Source organism: Chrysemys picta, chromosome 2 (genome assembly GCF_011386835.1).
Source record: "Chrysemys picta bellii isolate R12L10 chromosome 2, ASM1138683v2, whole genome shotgun sequence".
Classification (NCBI taxonomy): domain Eukaryota; kingdom Metazoa; phylum Chordata; order Testudines; family Emydidae; genus Chrysemys; species Chrysemys picta.
In genome coordinates this window covers 242,344,872-242,362,681 of record NC_088792.1, presented here as the reverse complement: position 1 = coordinate 242,362,681, position 17,810 = coordinate 242,344,872, and positions in this window count along the sequence as shown.

The following is a 17,810-nucleotide window of genomic DNA, read 5'->3' as shown; positions in this document are numbered from 1 at the left end:
CATTCTGTATGTATGAAACTGATTGTTCCTTCCTAAGTGAAGTATTTTGCATTTGTCTTTATTAAACTTCATCCTGTTTACCTCAGACCATTTCTCCAATTTGTCAAGATCATTTGGAATTTTGACCCCATCCTCCAAAGCAGTTGCAATCCCTCCCAGTTTGGTATCATCTGCAAACTTAATAAGCATACTTTCTATGCCAATATCTAAGTCCTTGATGAAGATGTTGAACAGAGCCAATCCCAAAACAGACCCCTGTGGAACCCCACTCGTTATACCTTTCCAGCAGGATTGGGAACCATTAATAACTACCCTCTGTCATAAACAGATAGTTAAGGATTAATACCTCTTTTACCTGTAAAGGGTTAAGTTCACCTAGCCTAGCTGACACCTGCCCAGAGGAACCAATGGGTGGACAAAATGTTTCAAAAGGAAGGAGGGAAGCTCCCTTTGTCTGGGTCAGTTTCAGTTTTGACCAGAGTGGGAAAGCTCCAGAATTCAGCCTCTATCAAGTAGTGAGTATTAGTGAAGGAAATAAATAGGTTTATGTTTATTTTCTTTTGTAACTTGTCTTGTGCAATTAGAGGAATATCAAATTGGGTATTTTTTGTGTAACTAAGTTTTTGCCCAGGGGAACATCCTCTGTGTTTGGAATCTGTTGTCTGTGAGAGTAGCTGGTATGCTAATCTCTCCCAGAGGGTTTTCTTTTACCTTTTTTTTCTTTAATTAAAAGCCTTCTTTTTAAGAACCTGATTGATTTTTTTCCTTGTTTTAAGATCCAAGGGGGTTGGATCTGGACTCACCAGGAATTAGTGGGGGGAAAGGAGGGGGAATGGTTAATTTCTCCTTGTTTTAAGATCCAAGGGGTTTGGATCAGTGTTCACCAGGAGATTGGTGGAGGAGTCTCTCAAGGCTACCCAGGGAGGGAAAGGTTTTTGGGGGGAAGACAGAGTTTCCCAAATAACTCATAGATCATTTGGGCAGTGGCAGCAAGACCAGACCTAAGCGGGTAATTGAGCTTAGGGGTTCACATGCAGGTCCCCATATCTGTACTCTAAAGTCCAGAGTGGGGGTGAAACCTATGACACCCTCTGAGTACGGTTATTCAGCCAGTTATACACCCACCTTATAGTAGCTCCATCTAAGTTATATTTGCCTAGTTTATCGATAAGAATATCATGCGAGACCGTATCAAATGCCTTACTAAAGTCTAGGTATACCATATCCACCACTTCTCCCTTATCCACAAGACTTGTCATCCTATCAAAGAAAGCTATCAGATTGGTTTGACATGATTTGTTCTTTACAAATCCATGCTGGCTATTCCCTATCACCTTACCACCTTCCAAGTGTTTGCAGTTGATTTCCTTAATTACTTGCTCCATTATCTTCCCTGGCACAGAAGTTAAACTAACTGGTCTGTAGTTTCCTGGGTTGTTTTTATTTCCCTTTTTGTATATGGGCACTATGTTTGCCCTTTTCCAGTCTTCTGGAATCTCTCCTGTCTCCCATGATTTTCCAAAGATAATAGCTAGAGGCTCAGATGCCTCCTCTGTTAGGTCCTTGAGTATTCTAGGATGCATTTCATCAGGCCCTGGGGACTTGCAGGCATCCAACTTTTCTAAGAGATTTTTAACTTGTTCTTTTTTTTATTTTATCTTCTAAACCTACCCCCTTCCCATTAGCCATTCACTATGTTAGGCATTCGTTCAGACTTCTCGGTGAAGACCGAAACAAAGAAGTCATTAAGCATCTCTGCCATTTCCAAGCTTCCTGTTACTGTTTCTCCCTCCTCACTGAGCAGTGGGCCTACCCTGTCTTTGGTCTTCCTTTTGCTTCTAATGTATTGATAAAAAGTCGTCTTGTTTCCCTTTATTCCCATAGCTCATTTTGTGCCTTTGCCTTTCTAATCTTGCCCCTACATTCCTGTGTTGTTTGCCTATATTCATCCTTTATAATTTGTCCTAGTTTCCATTTTTTATATGACTCCTTTTTATTTTTTAGATCATGCAAGATCTCGTGGTAAAGCCAAGATGGTCTTTTGCCACATTTTCTGTCTTTCCTACCCAGTGGAATAGCTTGCTTTTGGGCTTGGTGCAGGTTAGACCAGCTGAAAGACTTCTGTAACCTGCATCACTGACAATGGTGCCCAAAGGACTGTTAATCAGCTGAGCATAGCCAAAGCACAGTGCAACCTGGCAACTCCCCCTCTCCTTCCTCTTATCTTCCTGCCCCCAAAGGGCCCCCTAGGCTTCAGACTGTAAGGAGAGTGATGTAGGAGCTGAATGCTCTGGTTCTACACTTGCCAGAGGAATCTGTAGTCAGGGTGATGTGGCCATTCTCTGCTCCCTTTGCAATGCTTGAGTGTTGCAATGGAAGTGGAGTGTGGTGGGGTACAGAATCTGCCAGGGAGGGCAGCCAAATGTGCTGGGGGCGGGAGCCGACGCAGTGGGAGGACAGAACACCTCCCCTGTAGGTAATGTGGGGGACACACAAAGAGGTCACATGTTCTCCCCTTTAGCTGGTGCCCCCCCAAGTATGGGGAGGCAATGTGTAGAGTGGGCAGTGGGGGGTTCAAGTGCCCCCTCCAGATTGGCCTGCAAGGGGCGGGGAGGCTCTGTCCTTCTCTCCCTGTGCCTCCCTCCGGTCACGTTCAGTCTCTCTCCCTGGCAGCTGGGCAAGAAGCGGGACGGAGTTGCTTCTGCCTGAGAGAGCCTGGCTGGGAGGCAGCGGCAGCCTGCTCCCTGCCCAAGCTCAGCTGCCAGGGACAGAGGCTGAGCATACTGTGATGGGAGGGGGGCTCCGGTTCATTTGGCCCCGGTCCCTGGCAGCCAAGCCTGGGCCAGGAGTGGGCCGCTGCTGTCTCCCAGCCAGGCTCTCTCAGGCAGAAGTGGCTCCATCCCTCTCCCCATCCTGCTGCCAGGGAACGCGGCCAAAGGTGTGGGGGGCAAGCAAGGGAGAGAAAGACAGAGCCCCCACCCCAGGTAAATGGGGCAGGGAGAGCGCAGTGACTCCAGGCAGGGAGTAGGTTCGGGAGAGTCACTGGGCAGAGGAGATGTGGGGCAGTCTCATGTCCTCCCCTTTAAATTGTGCCCTCCCATTATGGGGAGGCATGAGTCATCTGTGTTTAATGCTAAGAACTCTGAAAAATCAGATCCTAAGTGTCTCAAACTGGGCACTGAAATTTAGTGGACATTTTCAGAGGGGGCCTTGAGAGCACACGAGAGACATGCTCTCTGCTCCTGTTCCTGTGCCTGGCACTGCCGTGTTCCACAGCCGCTGGAACAGAAATTGCAGGGAAAGTCCTGCTCAGTCCCTGCAGCCATGGGAGAAAAAGCTTAATACAGACAATCTCCAGATAATTTAGCTTCCAAAGTCTAACAAACCTCTGCTAAGCATGTGCAAACTAAAATTTTTCATAGGTTTGTAACTTGGCCAAATTTGGGCAGCTTTTTTTAAATTTTTAAACCAGAATAACAAATGGCACATCCATGACCAGGGCCGGCTCTAACTTTTTTGCCGCTCCAAGCAAAAAAAAAAAAAACCACCCCGCCATAACAACCCTCCCCCAGCGCCACCCCACTGAAACAAAAACAGCCCCCCCAGCGCCGCCCCGCCGAACCAAAAACGTTTGTCTGAGGTGGGGCTTACTGCTATTTCATTTTTATAGGACTTGTTTCCCTAAAGACTTTTCTGAACGAAAAGAAAAACAATGCAACAAAAAATAAAATAAATCACACTGGGATGAGCATACATGTTGATACATTTTTATTCACATAAACTCTCTGACCTCAATAGGAGTGTTTCTGTTAACTACAGTAAGCTTTGGATCAGGCCATTAGAGTTGGGGACTGGTCTCAGGCAAGAGCCTAGAAAAGTTAGTCTCTGGAAGTTAATCATTTGTGGGAAACAGAAGTTATCAATAATAGACATTGACAGGTTATTTCGTTGGGTTTCTGCCACAGCAATCTTTTAAAGGAGACAAATAAAATAACCATACCGCAAGTTAGATGTCTTCAACATGCAGACTGTTATCTTACTCCAGAGGCTGTTTGAGCCTGTTGATTGATTGCTGACTAACTGGCTGCAGTTCAAGCAGCCCAGAAGAATTTTGCCCTGTTAATTCTAGTTTCCATTAGAATTTCACAACTTTGAAAATATTCATCTATATTTTACTTTCCAGTAGGTAACAAACAACTGAAGTGTAAGGCAGACTGTATAGCTCCATGATTCAAATGTAAATACAAATGCTACACATGTTGACTTCTGCACAAGCCTTTTCTCAAATTACTAAGGATTTGTATATTTATAATTCTACAGAAGCATCTTGCCCTTGAAGTGAGGTATTTTAGGCATTCAAAAATGTCTTCCAGGTAAGCTAGCAAAGCAAGCCACATGGTATCTGCAAACTTTTTGGCCAGCAGGGAATCTTTGTCTGAAAGAAAAATTCTCACTTTCTTTCTGAGGTCAAACAAGCAATTGAGAACCTTTCCCCATGACAACCATCTGTGTGGTAAAGTAAGTGATGGTGCTCAGCTCCCATCTCATCACACAAAACTCCAAACAGATGTACACTTGTTCAGCTACTCTTGATGAAGTTAACTGTGCAAACAGCTTCATCGAGAAATTGTTTGAGAACGGGTGGCATTTTTTTTTGCCACTAGGGCTTGCCTGTGTATAATACAGTGAGTCCAAACTGCTTGTGGTGCAAAAGCCTGCACTCTGGTGACTAGCTTGCTGTTTTTTCCAGTCATTGCACGACCACTGTCACCACAAATTCCTACATAGCACTGTCATTGCAAGCCAGAATCGGAGACAAAAGCATCCAAAAGTGTGACGAGCTGTCCCCCGTTACATGTTGTGGTAATGGCAGGCAGAACAGAAATTCCTCTTGGAATTTTTCGTCGTTCTCAAATTTTACATATGTCAGCACCTGAGCAGCACCCGACACATCTGTTGTTTCATCAAGTTGAATGGAAAAAAGGGGACTTGGCTGAATTTTGGCAATCAGTTGTTCAGTCACATCATTTGCCATACTGTGAATACACCTAGCAACAGTGTCGTTAAACGGGGGAAACTGATCAAATTGAGTCACTGCACCTTGCCCCAACATAATCGACATTTTCTTGTCATATGGCAGAAAAAAGTTTTCCCAGTAGTGTGTGATTTCCCAGGTTTAGCCACCCCGTGTGACACAGCAAAAGACGCCTCAAGGTCTTTCTCATTTGCTATAGCTGCCATTCTCAGTACAGTTTTCTGGCCCTTTAGCTCTCCCAGCTTTCACTGAAAAAATGGAGTGGTTTTATCTGAAGAGAGCTGTGCTATGTCTGCAAGTGGCGCAATGTTTTAGATGGTTTTAAGCTTTCCTTTGCCAGAACTTTGACACACGCCACACACTGTGACCATGGGTCCTCCTGAAAACCAGTCCACATAAATCCATATTCCAAATATTTTGGATTGTATTTGTGTTTTTTTACTAAGGGTGTTGATTAATTGCAGTTAACTCATGCGATTAACTAAAAAAAATTTATTCAGATTAAAAAAATTAACCGCGACTAGTCACAGTTTTAATTGCAATGTTAAGCAATAGAATACCAATTGAAATTTATTAAATAGTTTTGGCTATGTTTTACATTTTCAAATATATTGATTTCAATTACAACACAGAATACAAAGTGCACAGTGTTCATTTTGTTATTATTTTTATTACACATATTTGTACTGTAATAATGATAAAAAAGAATCAGAGGGGTAGCCGTGTTAGTCTGAATCTGTAAAAAGCAACAGAGGGTCCTGTGGCACCTTTAAGACTAACAGAAGTATTGGGCAATTGCCCTCTGTTGCTTTTTAATGATAAAAAAGAAATAGCATTTTTCAATTCACCTCATACAAGCACTGTAGTGCAATCTCTTTATGTGAAAGTGCAACTTACAAATGTAGATTTTTGTTGTTGTTCCATAACTGCACTCAAAAACAAAACAATGTAAAGCTTTAAAGCCTACAAGTCCACTCAGTCCTACTTCTTGTTCAGCCAATCACTAAGACAAACAATTTTGTTTACATTTATGGGAGATAATGCTGCCCGCTTCTTATTTACAATGTCATCTGAAAGTGAGAAAAGGTGTTCACATGGCACTTTTGTACTTGGCATTGAAAAGTATTTATGTGCCAGATATGCTAAACATTCGTATGCCCCTGCATGCTTCAGATACCATTCCAGAGGACATGCTTCTATGCTGATGACGCTCGTTAAAAAAATAATGTGTTAATTAAATTTGTGACTGAACTCCTTGGGGAGAATTGTATGTCTCCTGCTCTGTTTTACCCACATTCTGCCATATATTTCATGTTATAGCAGTCTCGGATGATGACCAAGCACATGTTGTTCATTTTTAGAACACTTTCACTGCAGATTTGACAAAAACGCAAAGAAGATACTGATGTGAGATTTCTAAAGATAACTACAGCATTCAACCCAATGATTAAGAACCTGAAGTGCCTTCCAAAATCTGAGAGGGATGAGGTGTGGAGCATGCTTTCAGAAGTCTTAAAAGAGCAACACTCTGATGTGGAAACTTCAGAACCCGAACCACCAAAAAATAAAATCAACCTTCTGCTGGTGGCATCTGACTCAGATGATTAAAATGAACATGCGTCAGTCCACACTGCTTTAGATCATTATCAAGCAGAACCCGTCATCAGCATGGACGCATGTCCTCGGAATGGTCATTGAAGCATGAAGAGACATATGAATCTTTAGCGCATTTGGCATATAAACATATTGCAACACCAGTTACAACAGTGCCATGCAAATGCCTGTTCTCACTTTCAGGTGACATTGTAAACAAGAAGGAGGCAGCATTAACTTCTGCAAATGTAAACAAACTTGTTTGTCTGAGTGATTGGCTGAACAAGAAGTTGGAATGATTGGACTTGTAGGCTCTAAAGTTTTACATTGTTTTATTTTTGAATGCAGGGTTTTTTTGTACATATTTCTACATTTGTAAGTTCAACTTTCATGATAAAGAGATTGCACTACAGTACTTGTATGAGGTGAATTGAAAAATACTATTTCTTTTGTTTTTTACAGTGCAACTATTTGTAATAAAAAATAAATATAAAGTGAGCACTGTACACTTTATATTCTGTGTTGTAATTGAAATGAATATATTTGAAAATGAATATATTCCAAAAATATTTAAATAAATGGTGTTCTATTATTGTTTAACAGCGCGATTAATCGTGCAATTAATCACGATTTAAAAAATTAATCGCGATTAATATTTTTAATCACTTGAGAGCCCTAAAAATATTTAAATAGTATTCTATCATTGTTGAACAGCACAATTAATTGTGTGATTAGTTGTGATTAATTGTTTTGATGGTGCAATTAATCGTGATTAGTTTTTTTAATCGCTCGACAGCCCTATTTTTACTGCTGTTTGGATCCTGGTTGTCAGCCCTTCTTTTGCTGCAAGTGGCAATTGACTCCTCTTTATTACCCCCTTTTCCTCCACTTTTCTTCAGAAAATGGTCCATTGCTAAAATTATTTCTACAGCAACTTTTCAAACTGGTTTCAACACAACATGTGCTGAGTGGGCTGGTAGGTAAACATGAGTGAGTGCATGTATACAGGACGTGCATGAGTACAGGAAGTGCCTCCGTACATGAAGTGATACACAGGGCCGCAGGGGTGGGAAGCAGGGCAGTTGCAAGGGTCTCATGCCACAGGGGGCACTACCAAGCTAAATTGCCCAGGCAGGAGTTGGTCATCAGCCCCCTGCCACCGCCGGAGCTTCTGCCTGTGGGTTTCTGCCCTTGTGACCCCATCAAAATGGAGTTGCGATGCACTTTGGGGTTGCAACCCACAGTTTGAGAACCACTGGCCTATATGTATTTAATAGAGAGGGATTCAGCTTGCTGAATGACTTTGTTGTAATGATGTAGGATATAAATCATTTGCCCTTTAATAAAGTTGCTGCCTCTTGCCAAAAACAGTAAGTGCTTCTTCAGTAAGTAGTGTGTCTTATGACAGAGTTGCCAGCACTATAGTGAGCAATTAATGGCAAGTTTATTCTCTGTCTCTCCATATGTTATTAAGAATCATTTTATAACAGAACAAATTTTGTTTATGGTGATTCTTGATCTTTTGCAGAGAAACCACTCCAGTGGAAACCAGAAATGTGTAAGAAATCATTGTTACAAACTACAGTATACAACTTACAGGAGATAGTACATGAAATCCATTATTAAATAATAAAGCATGGTTTAAAAGCTGTCATGAACTAGCAATATATTGTGGTATTTCTCTGTACATTTACCTTAATTGCAGACAACAGCTAATTTCATAACCCATCTTCAGATGGCCTTGGTGTCACTATAGTGGAGCTAAGCATTTATTCCAGTCTCCAGCACTTAGGCTTTGACAGCTTTCATTACCTTATTTAAAAAGATAATACTTTTTGGCCTTGGCTACACTTGCGGATTCACAGCGCTGCCGTGGCAGCGCTGTGAAGCACGAGTGTAGTCGCTTCAAGTACTCCACCTCTCCGAGGGGAATAGCTTGCAGCGCTGCGAGCGAGCGTGCAGCGCTGCAGGCGCTGATTACACTGGCGCTTTACAGCGCTGCACTCGCTGCGCTCAGGGGGGGTGTTTTTTCACACCCCTGAGCGCAGCAAGTGCAGTGCTGTGAATTTCCCGTGTAGCCAAGGCCTTTGAATTAAAACCATTTTTATTTATTTTTATGTTTTTCTGAATTTTGGAAAAGGGATTGTTCCCTTTAAAAATATGAAAGCCTCATCAGTCAGGCAAAGCATAGTATGTGAAGTAAGACAAGAAGCAGAACCTTTATTAAGATGACAGGGTGCAGCTTGTATTGGATATAAGTGCTACATATTTTAGAAACTTGGCTTTCACTGCCAGCATCTTATATTTACTGTGTATAGCACCTTTCCTGGGTGAAAATGCTTCTGAGAGGGGAGCAGCTAGATTGCCGTCTGCCCCACAGCATATTGCCTAGCAGTAAGGGGAACAAGAGCACAATTGGTTAAGAGCACAAATCCCAACTCTTTTGAACAGTGATGGCTACACAGAGCAAACTGGACAATGGCTTTTAAAATCTCATCCAAAGGATCTATATAGAGACTTTCATGGCACTCATTTGATCTGCCTCAGAACTAGTAAGTAGGGGCAGTTTTAGAGTCATAGTGGACCGAGGATACCACATTTAGGGGCTGCCATGTCTCTCTGAGAAATCTCAAAATATGAAGGAGCCATCCAAGTCATAAGGCCACCTCCCATTCACCCAACTGTTCTAAGATCCAGAGCTCTAGGTCCTATCACACAGATTATAAGAGCTGCCCAGACATCTCGCTTTCTCAACCATGTCAATGCAAACATGAGAACTCACAAAAGACAAGATTAAAATCCTGCAATCCTCTGTGGAACCGCATCAAGACCCTTACATTCATCTTTGATGCTGAGGCTCAGTGGAGAGCCACATGCAGCATTTTGACTGCTCAGAACAAACAGCTCATCATTAACCCAACTGAGGAACCGCTGAGTTTTGATTTATGTCAGAAAGACTGGTGCAGATTGAATCTCATCAGGACATCTCATGGGAGAGGTGGACAAACCCTCTTTAAATACAGAATGAGGCAAACACCTGTATGTGACTGTGGTCACCAGGCACACATCGTATCTGAGTGTTCCCTTCGTTCTTTTGCTGTGGGCCTGAAGGACATTCACCAGCTCACTACTGAAGCAATGTGCTGGCTATCAAATATAGATACAAATGTAACAGAGAGTCCTGTGGCACCTTTAAGACTAACAGATGTGTTGGAGCATAAGCTTTCGTGGGTGAATGCCCACTTCGTCAGACGCATGTCACCAAGGGAGGAGAAACTGCTTTTGTAGCTGGCTAGCCATTCACAGTCTTTGTTTAATCCTGATCTGATGGTGTCAAATTTGCAAATGAACTGAAGCTCAGCAGTTTCTCTTTGGAGTCTGGTCCTGAATTTTTTTTGCTGTAAGATGGCTACCTTTACATCTGCTATTGTGTGTCCAGGGAGGTTGAAGTGTTCTCCTACAGGTTTTTGTATATTGCCATTCCTGATACCTGACTTGGGTCCATTTATCCTTTTAAGTAGTGACTGTCCAGTTTGGCCAATGTACATAGCAGAGGGGCATTGCTGGCACATGATGACATATATAACATTGGTGGACGTGCAGGTGAATGAACCGGTGATGTTGTAGCTGATCTGGTTAGGTCCTGTGATGGTGTTGCTGGTGTAGATATGTGGGCAGAGTTGGCATCGAGGTTTGTTGCCTGGATTGGTTCCTGAGTTAGAGTTGTTATGGTGCGGTGTGTGGTTGCTGGTGAGAATATGCTTAAGGTTGGTGGGTTGTCTGTGGGCGAGGACTGGCCTGCCTCCCAAGGTCTGTGAAAGTTTCTCCTCCCTTGGTGTTCACACCTCAACTGCTAGCAGAGGACCTCACCCTCCCTGATTGAACTAACCTCGTTATCTCCAGACTGATTCTTGCCTGCTTATTTATACCTGCCTCTGGAAATTTCCATTACATGCGTCTGACGAAGTGGGTATTCACCCACGAAAGCTTATGCTCCAATGCATCTGTTAGTCTTAAAGGTGCCACAGGACTCTCTGTTGCTTTTTACAGATCCAGACTAACATGGCTACCCCTCTGATACTAGATACAAATGTGTAGTCATTGCTACCTACCCAAGCCATACAAAAGAAGAAGAAGAAGAAGTAGGCAGAATTTACAGGAGCAGGGACAAGATATAGAAGTAGGGTTGCCACTTCTGAGGTACAAAAATACAGGGCATCCATGATGACCCTGAGCCCATAAAACTGGACAGCTGGCAGTGTGTACTAAGCACCCTTACAGATTTTCTGGGGCAGCCACCTCAAAAAGGGGATAATCCTGGGAAAACCTGGACAGATGGCACCCTTACACGGAAATGCCATTTCATCCCCAAAAGAGCTATCTTGGGTGCAGCCTTCTCTTGTCACACATTCTACCTTCCCCTGTCTTTTACTGACTTGTGTTCCCTCTTCCCTCCTTTAAGTGGTTCTCTCAGGATCTTCACTGTTTTACCAAGGTTTGTGGCCCCCACCCCCCCGCTTACAATGAGAATTCTTTGTTTTCCATCTGTTATCATAGAATCATAGAAGATTAGGGTTGGACGAGACCTCAGGAGGTCATCTGGTCCAACCCCTGCTCAAAGCAGGACCAACACCAACTTAATCATCCCAGCCAGGGCTTTGTCTGTTCTTTAGTCTGTTTTTAAACCCCATGTGTTTTATTTTCCATTGTCTCATATTTTATCTTATGCCCCTGAGGTGACGTGAATGAGGCAGAGGGAGTCAGAAGGATAGGCTCACGTAGTTCATGGGTGTGCCTCCCAGTTGCCGGGAAAGAGAGACAGCAGCATCAAGCCTATGGGGGGAGATGAATTCTCGATACAGACACAATTATGTATTCACAGAGGTTTCCATAAATGGCAGCCACCTTGGGTGAAGTCCTAGACACACGGAAGTCAATGGAACTTGTTGCTATTGAAATCATTGCCAGAACTCCCATTGACATGAATGGGTCCAAGATGTAATCCCTTCTGCGTAACCTTCTTGTTTTTGCCATCACTGCTCCAGGCAAACAAAGCTGTTTACATGTGAATAAAGCAGACTAGAAATATCCTGAGTCTTTGTTTCACTAACTTCTTTTCCAGAAAGGAACTGGCCCACTCCAAACCGCCATAACTCTACTGCTCAGCAAACAGGCAATAGAGGCTATGTAGCGATACAGGCCTTTGTTATTATTCACAACTGTTTTCTTTTTATTTTTAAGAGACCATTTTAACATAAATTATTTGTTTGCTGTTGCTAGCTTTTTATAGACTGGTTTATTATATTTCAGTTTTAATAGAGTTCATGTTTGTTTGAGCAACACTTTCAAAAGTCCTCATTAAAATATGTGAATGATGCTCTATCCAGAGCTAAATTATGGAATAGAGAATGTCAATTAAACAGAATCACTTGACAGCTGACGGGCACTTTTGAAACAAATTGCTGAAACATAAACTATTTAAACCATGTTTCTAAGCCCTAAGAAGCAAACTTCCCCACAGTTTTCATATGAGAAATCAGTCAATCATTTTTTAGAAACAAACAGAGATCATTCTTGCAGGGTCTTAATCTACCAGCTATATTATGCACTATAATTGCAATTGAATATTGCAGTACTTGAGTCAGGAATACTGAGACAAATCTTTTGTCATATGTCATATGTTATTATTCTATTATCTCTCTCATAGACTCATAGACTTTAAGGTCAGAAGGGACCATTATGATCATCTAGTCTGACCTCCCGCATGATGCAGGCCACAAAGCCGTCTCAACCCTTTCCCTTGACTCTGCTGTTGAAGTCCCCAAATCCTGTGGTTTAGAGACTTCAATTAGCAGAGAGTCCTCCAGCTAGCAATCCCTGCCCCATGCTGCGGAGGAAGGCGAAAAACCTCCAGGGCCTTTGCCAATCTACCCTGGAGGAAAATTCCTTCCCGACCCCAAATATGGCGATCAGTAGAACCCCGAGCATGTAGGCAAGATTCTCCAGCCAGACCCTCATTGGCCATTATACTATTTACCAGCGATGGCACGCTGTTCCTTTGACGAAACTCACGTTATCCCATTAAACCATTCCCTCCATAAATTTATCTAGCTTAATTTTAAAACCAGACAGGTCCATCGCCCCCACCGTTTCCCTCGGAAGGCTGTTCCAATATTTCACCCCTCCCTCTCATTCATTAAGTGTTGACAACAAGTGTGATTTTGCTGAGAGTCTATTGTTTAATGTTTTACGTAAAGATCCAAGTCCTGTGGGGGGGAAAAAGAGATTATGTGATAATCTCAGTTTGCTCTCTTTAAGTTTCTAGCCTACAGAGTTACAGAGGAAAGCATGAAAATGGGCCTGAGTGCACTCTGAAGGCTCAGGAAAAAAGAAAACAAATTACACCCCCCCCCCCAAATTATTATTTTAATTTTCAAGCCAAGCTTATGATTTTTGGGGACCTGACTCATGATTTCTAAACATTTGGGGCTGGCAATACTGTGCAGAGCTTGAATTACATCACTCCTCTTTGACTCCATACACTGGGTCACCCTCACCTACCAGTGGTCTCTCTCTGGACACAATTCTCCACAATATCAGAGGGGTAGCCCTGTTAGTCTGGATCTGTAAAAAGCAACAGAGGGTCCTGTGGCACCTTTAAGACTAACAGATGTATTGGAGCATAAGCTTTTGTGGTGAATGCCCACTTCGTCAAACGCATGTCACATGCGTCTTACGAAATGGATATTCACCCACTAAAGCTTATGCTCCAATACATCTGTTAGTCTTAGAGGTGCCACAGGACTCTCTGTTGCTTAATTCTCCACAGGTCAATGAAATCAAAGTAAAAGATTATACCCAGTCCATTATGGATTACATACAATTCTTCATTTGGTCGCTCTCTAACTTTCAACCAAAGTACAAAGAACTTTTCAGTTTGATAGGTACAGAGCATTTGATTTGTAGATACAAAACACTTAGGTTTATACCCATTAAGTATATTTGCATATACAGTTCTGTGGCAGGCCACCAAGTGAGCTACTCGGGTACTTGGTTTTGCTCCATGGGCTGCCCCAAAGTCAGGGATCCTGTTAACCCTGGGATCTGAAGGTTTTTTTTAAAAAAGCAGAGTTACCAGTGTGTACGGTTGAATCTGGCTCCATGTTTTTCTCCTGTCTTGAAAAGTCCTGTTCTATGGGCTTAATAGGAACCTTTCTATTGACTTCAGCTGGCTTTGGATCAGGCCACTCTGTCATTTCTCATTTAAGCCATCAGTTTGCTCCTGCTTTGGGAGAACAAAAGAGTCACTAAGAATGTTATATAAACTCAGGCATAAATGCCATCTCATGATTAAACAGCCAATCCAGGGTAATAGCCTCAAAGGTAAAACAATGAGGTAAATCATTTCAGTTGTAATAGTGAAATAATGTCTTGGTTTTCAAAGGCAGAAAATAATTTCTCTCTTGAGTGCCACTCAACTGTAAATAAATACTTTTATAGTTTGTAGGAATTGTATCTAGAGCTTAATTATGATTGGCCTGCCTTAGCATTAAAATGACTAGAAGAATTTTGCTAGGTGGAGAATTTTGCATACTCTTGTGTGATATGAGCAGTTCATTCTTTTATGGATTTGTACATAGCAATTATTAAGATGTAATGATCAAAATGGAAGTTGTCAAAACCAGCTGATTCCACTCTGCTCAAATTTCCTATTGACCATAATCAATTAATCCTTAATCATTTTTAAGGATTTAGAAACCAGTACTTTCAGAAACAGAAGTCCAATGTGTGGAGGTCCATGGCAATTTAAATAGATATCTTCTCAATGAGGCAGGGCATCCATCTTGAGAGAAAAATCAATCTGCCAGACTGCAAGTGCTTTATCTATATTTACAACTTGCAAACATTTTGCAGCCTCTTTTCATATTGCATTTCAATACAGTACTTTTAGGAACAAGCAGAAGCAGACGGTATAAAATAGAAGGCAAGTTGTGACACAGACGTCATGAATAATGATTGACTCAGGCATTGCAAAGTACTTTGGACACATTAGAACCTGAGGGCATATACAGGGTAAGACTACTTTATATCATTTTGCCATCCACTTAGGTTAGCTAGTTTGGACCAGTAGTATAATTTCTCTGAATTGGACATGGATGAATGATCACATGTGGAATTAATGCTCAAATAAATGCTTTCTTAAATGCCAGTGTTTAGTTTTTACTTTGTTGTAACTATTTGAGCAAACAACTTCCTGTCGAATGCAGTGTTTTGAAATACTAAAAACAAATAATTATCAAGCACACTTAAGAAGATTTGAAGGTGGCCAATTGTATTAGGAAACAGGGGGTTCTATAGAGGACTGGGAGTCAGGACTCCAGAGCTCTATTCCCAGCTCTTTGACTGACTCATGGTACCATACAATGAAGTCATTTAAATTCTGCCTCCATTTACCCATCTTTAGAATAGGAATAATATTTAACATCTGTGCCTCCCATGGTTGTTGATGCTTAATGTCTATAAAGTGCTTTCATGAAAGGTACGAAGAGTTCCAGCATGATTTCTGGATTATGTTATTTTTAATTTATAGTAGGGCTGTCGATTAATCACAGTTAACTCACACGATTAACTCAAAAAATTAAACATGATTAAAAAAATTAATCACGATTAATTGCATTTTTAATTGCACTGTTAAACAATAGAATACCAATTGAAATGTATTAAATATTTTAGGCTGTGTTTTACATTTTCAAATATATTAATTTCAATTACAACACAGAATACAAAGTGTACAGTGCTCACTTTATATTTTTTTATTACAAATATTTACACTGTAAAAATGATAAATAAAAGAAATAGCATATTTCAATTCACCTCATACAAGTACTTTAGTGCAATCTCTTTATCGTGAAAGTGCAACTTACAAATGTAGATTTTTTTTGTTACATAAATTCACTCAAAAACAGAACAATGCAAAACTTTAGAGCCCTACAAGTCCACTCAGTCCTACTTCTCGTTCAGCCAATTGCTAAGATGAACAAGTTTGTTTACATTTACAGGAGCTAATGCTACCCATTTCTTATTTACAATGTCACCAGAGAGTGAGAACAGATGTTTGCATGGGACATTTGTAGCCAGCATTGCAAGATATTTACATTCCAGATATGCTAAACATTTGTAGCCTCTTCATGCTGTGGCCACCATTGCAGAGGACATGGTTCCAGGCTGATGACGCTCATTAAAAAAATGCATTAATTAAATTTGTGACTGAACTCCTTGGGAGTGAATTGTATGTCTCCAGCTCTATTTTAACCACATTCTGTCATATATTTCATGTTATAGCAGTCTCGGATGATAACCCAGCACGTGTTGTTCATTTTAAGAACACTTTCACTGCAGATTTGACAAAACACAAAGAAGGTACTAATGTGAGATTTCTAAAGATAGCTACAGCACTCGACCCAAGGTTTAAGAATCTGAAGTGCCTTCCAAAATCTGAGCAGGATGAGGTGTGAAGCATGCTTTCAGAAGTTTTAGAAGAGCAACACTCCGATGCAGAAACTACAGAACCCAAACCACCAAAAAAAGAAAACCAATCTTCTGCTGATGGCATCTGACTCAGATGATGAAAATGAACATGCATCAGTCTGCACTGCTTTGGATGTTATTGAGCAGAACACGTCATCAGCATGGACGCATGTTGTCTGGAATGGTGGTTGAAGCATGAAGGGACATATGAATCTTTAGCGCATCTGGCATGTAAATATCTTGCAACGCCAGCTACAATAGTGCCATGCAAACACCTGTTCTTACTTTCAGATGACATTGTGAACAAGAAGCAGGCAGCATTATCTTCTGCAAATGTTTGTACAAACTTTTCTCTACAAATTTGTTTGTCTGAGTGATTGGCTGAACAAGAAATAAGAGTGGACTTGTAGTCTCTAAAGATGTACATTGTTTTATTTTTGAATGCCAGTTTTTTGTACATAATTCTACATTTGTAAGTTCAACTTTCATGATAAAGAGATTGTACTTGTATGAGGTGAATTGAAAAATACTATTTCTTTTGTTTCTTACAGTGCAACTATTTGTAATAAAAAATAAATATAAAGTGATCACTGTACATTTTGTATTCTGTTTTATAGTTGAAATCAATATATTTGGAAATGTAAAAACATCCAAAAATATTTAAATAAATGGTATTCTATTATTGTTTAACAATGCGATTAAATTAATCATGATTAATTTTTTTATCATGTGATTAATCATGATTCATTTCCTTAATTACTTGACAGCCCTAATTTATAGTTATTTCATGATTTAAAGACAGCATACTGTATTAAGTAATGTGGGAAGTACTAAAAGAAATAATAGATAAAATGATAGGTATGTCTGAAAGAGGAAATATATTTTTAAAGTAAAATATATTTTAAAATTGTATTTTTTATGAATAAGAGTTGCCAATACTCCTCATTCATCTGTTTTAAAAGTTTGTCTTCCAATCAGGAAGCTAGAAATAGTATCAGGTGATTTTGGTGATTCATCACACACTATAAATAATCAATTTAGATAGAGCATTAGTTTGCCATAACATTGTTTGTCCAAACTATTTAGCAAATACAAATAATTAATACTTTCACCAAGATCAATGTCTATTTATGTATGATACCTGAATAGAAAAGGTTACATTTGTCAGTTTACTCACAATTAATATTTAATTAATATTTAAACCAGCGCTATTGTATATTTCTTTATTTTATAACCTCCTTTACAATCAAGTGCAACACTCTGTTTCCTAAATATAATGTTAGATACTGCATGTTGGAAAAGGAAGAAGATATCATCCACTATAATGGAAAATCAAGTGATCTGTTCCTTTGTCACTGTTTGGGAGAAGGCTTCAGATAAAGAGAGCTTTTAAAAACTACAATGGAGCAATTGAGAAATATGACTGAATATCAGTTTTGGAGATAAATCTTCTCTTGAGAAAAGAGCAAGTACAATAGCATGATGCTGCTTGAGTGTGTCCTCCTGATATGTGACACTATTTATATATATTTGGAAGGAATCACTTCTGTGGTTGAGAGGTTAATTTATTCTGTGTCCAATCCTGGAAGGTCACAAGTCCCTTCAACTCCCTCTAATGGGAGGTGAGAATGCTCATCACAGGATCAGGCCCTGA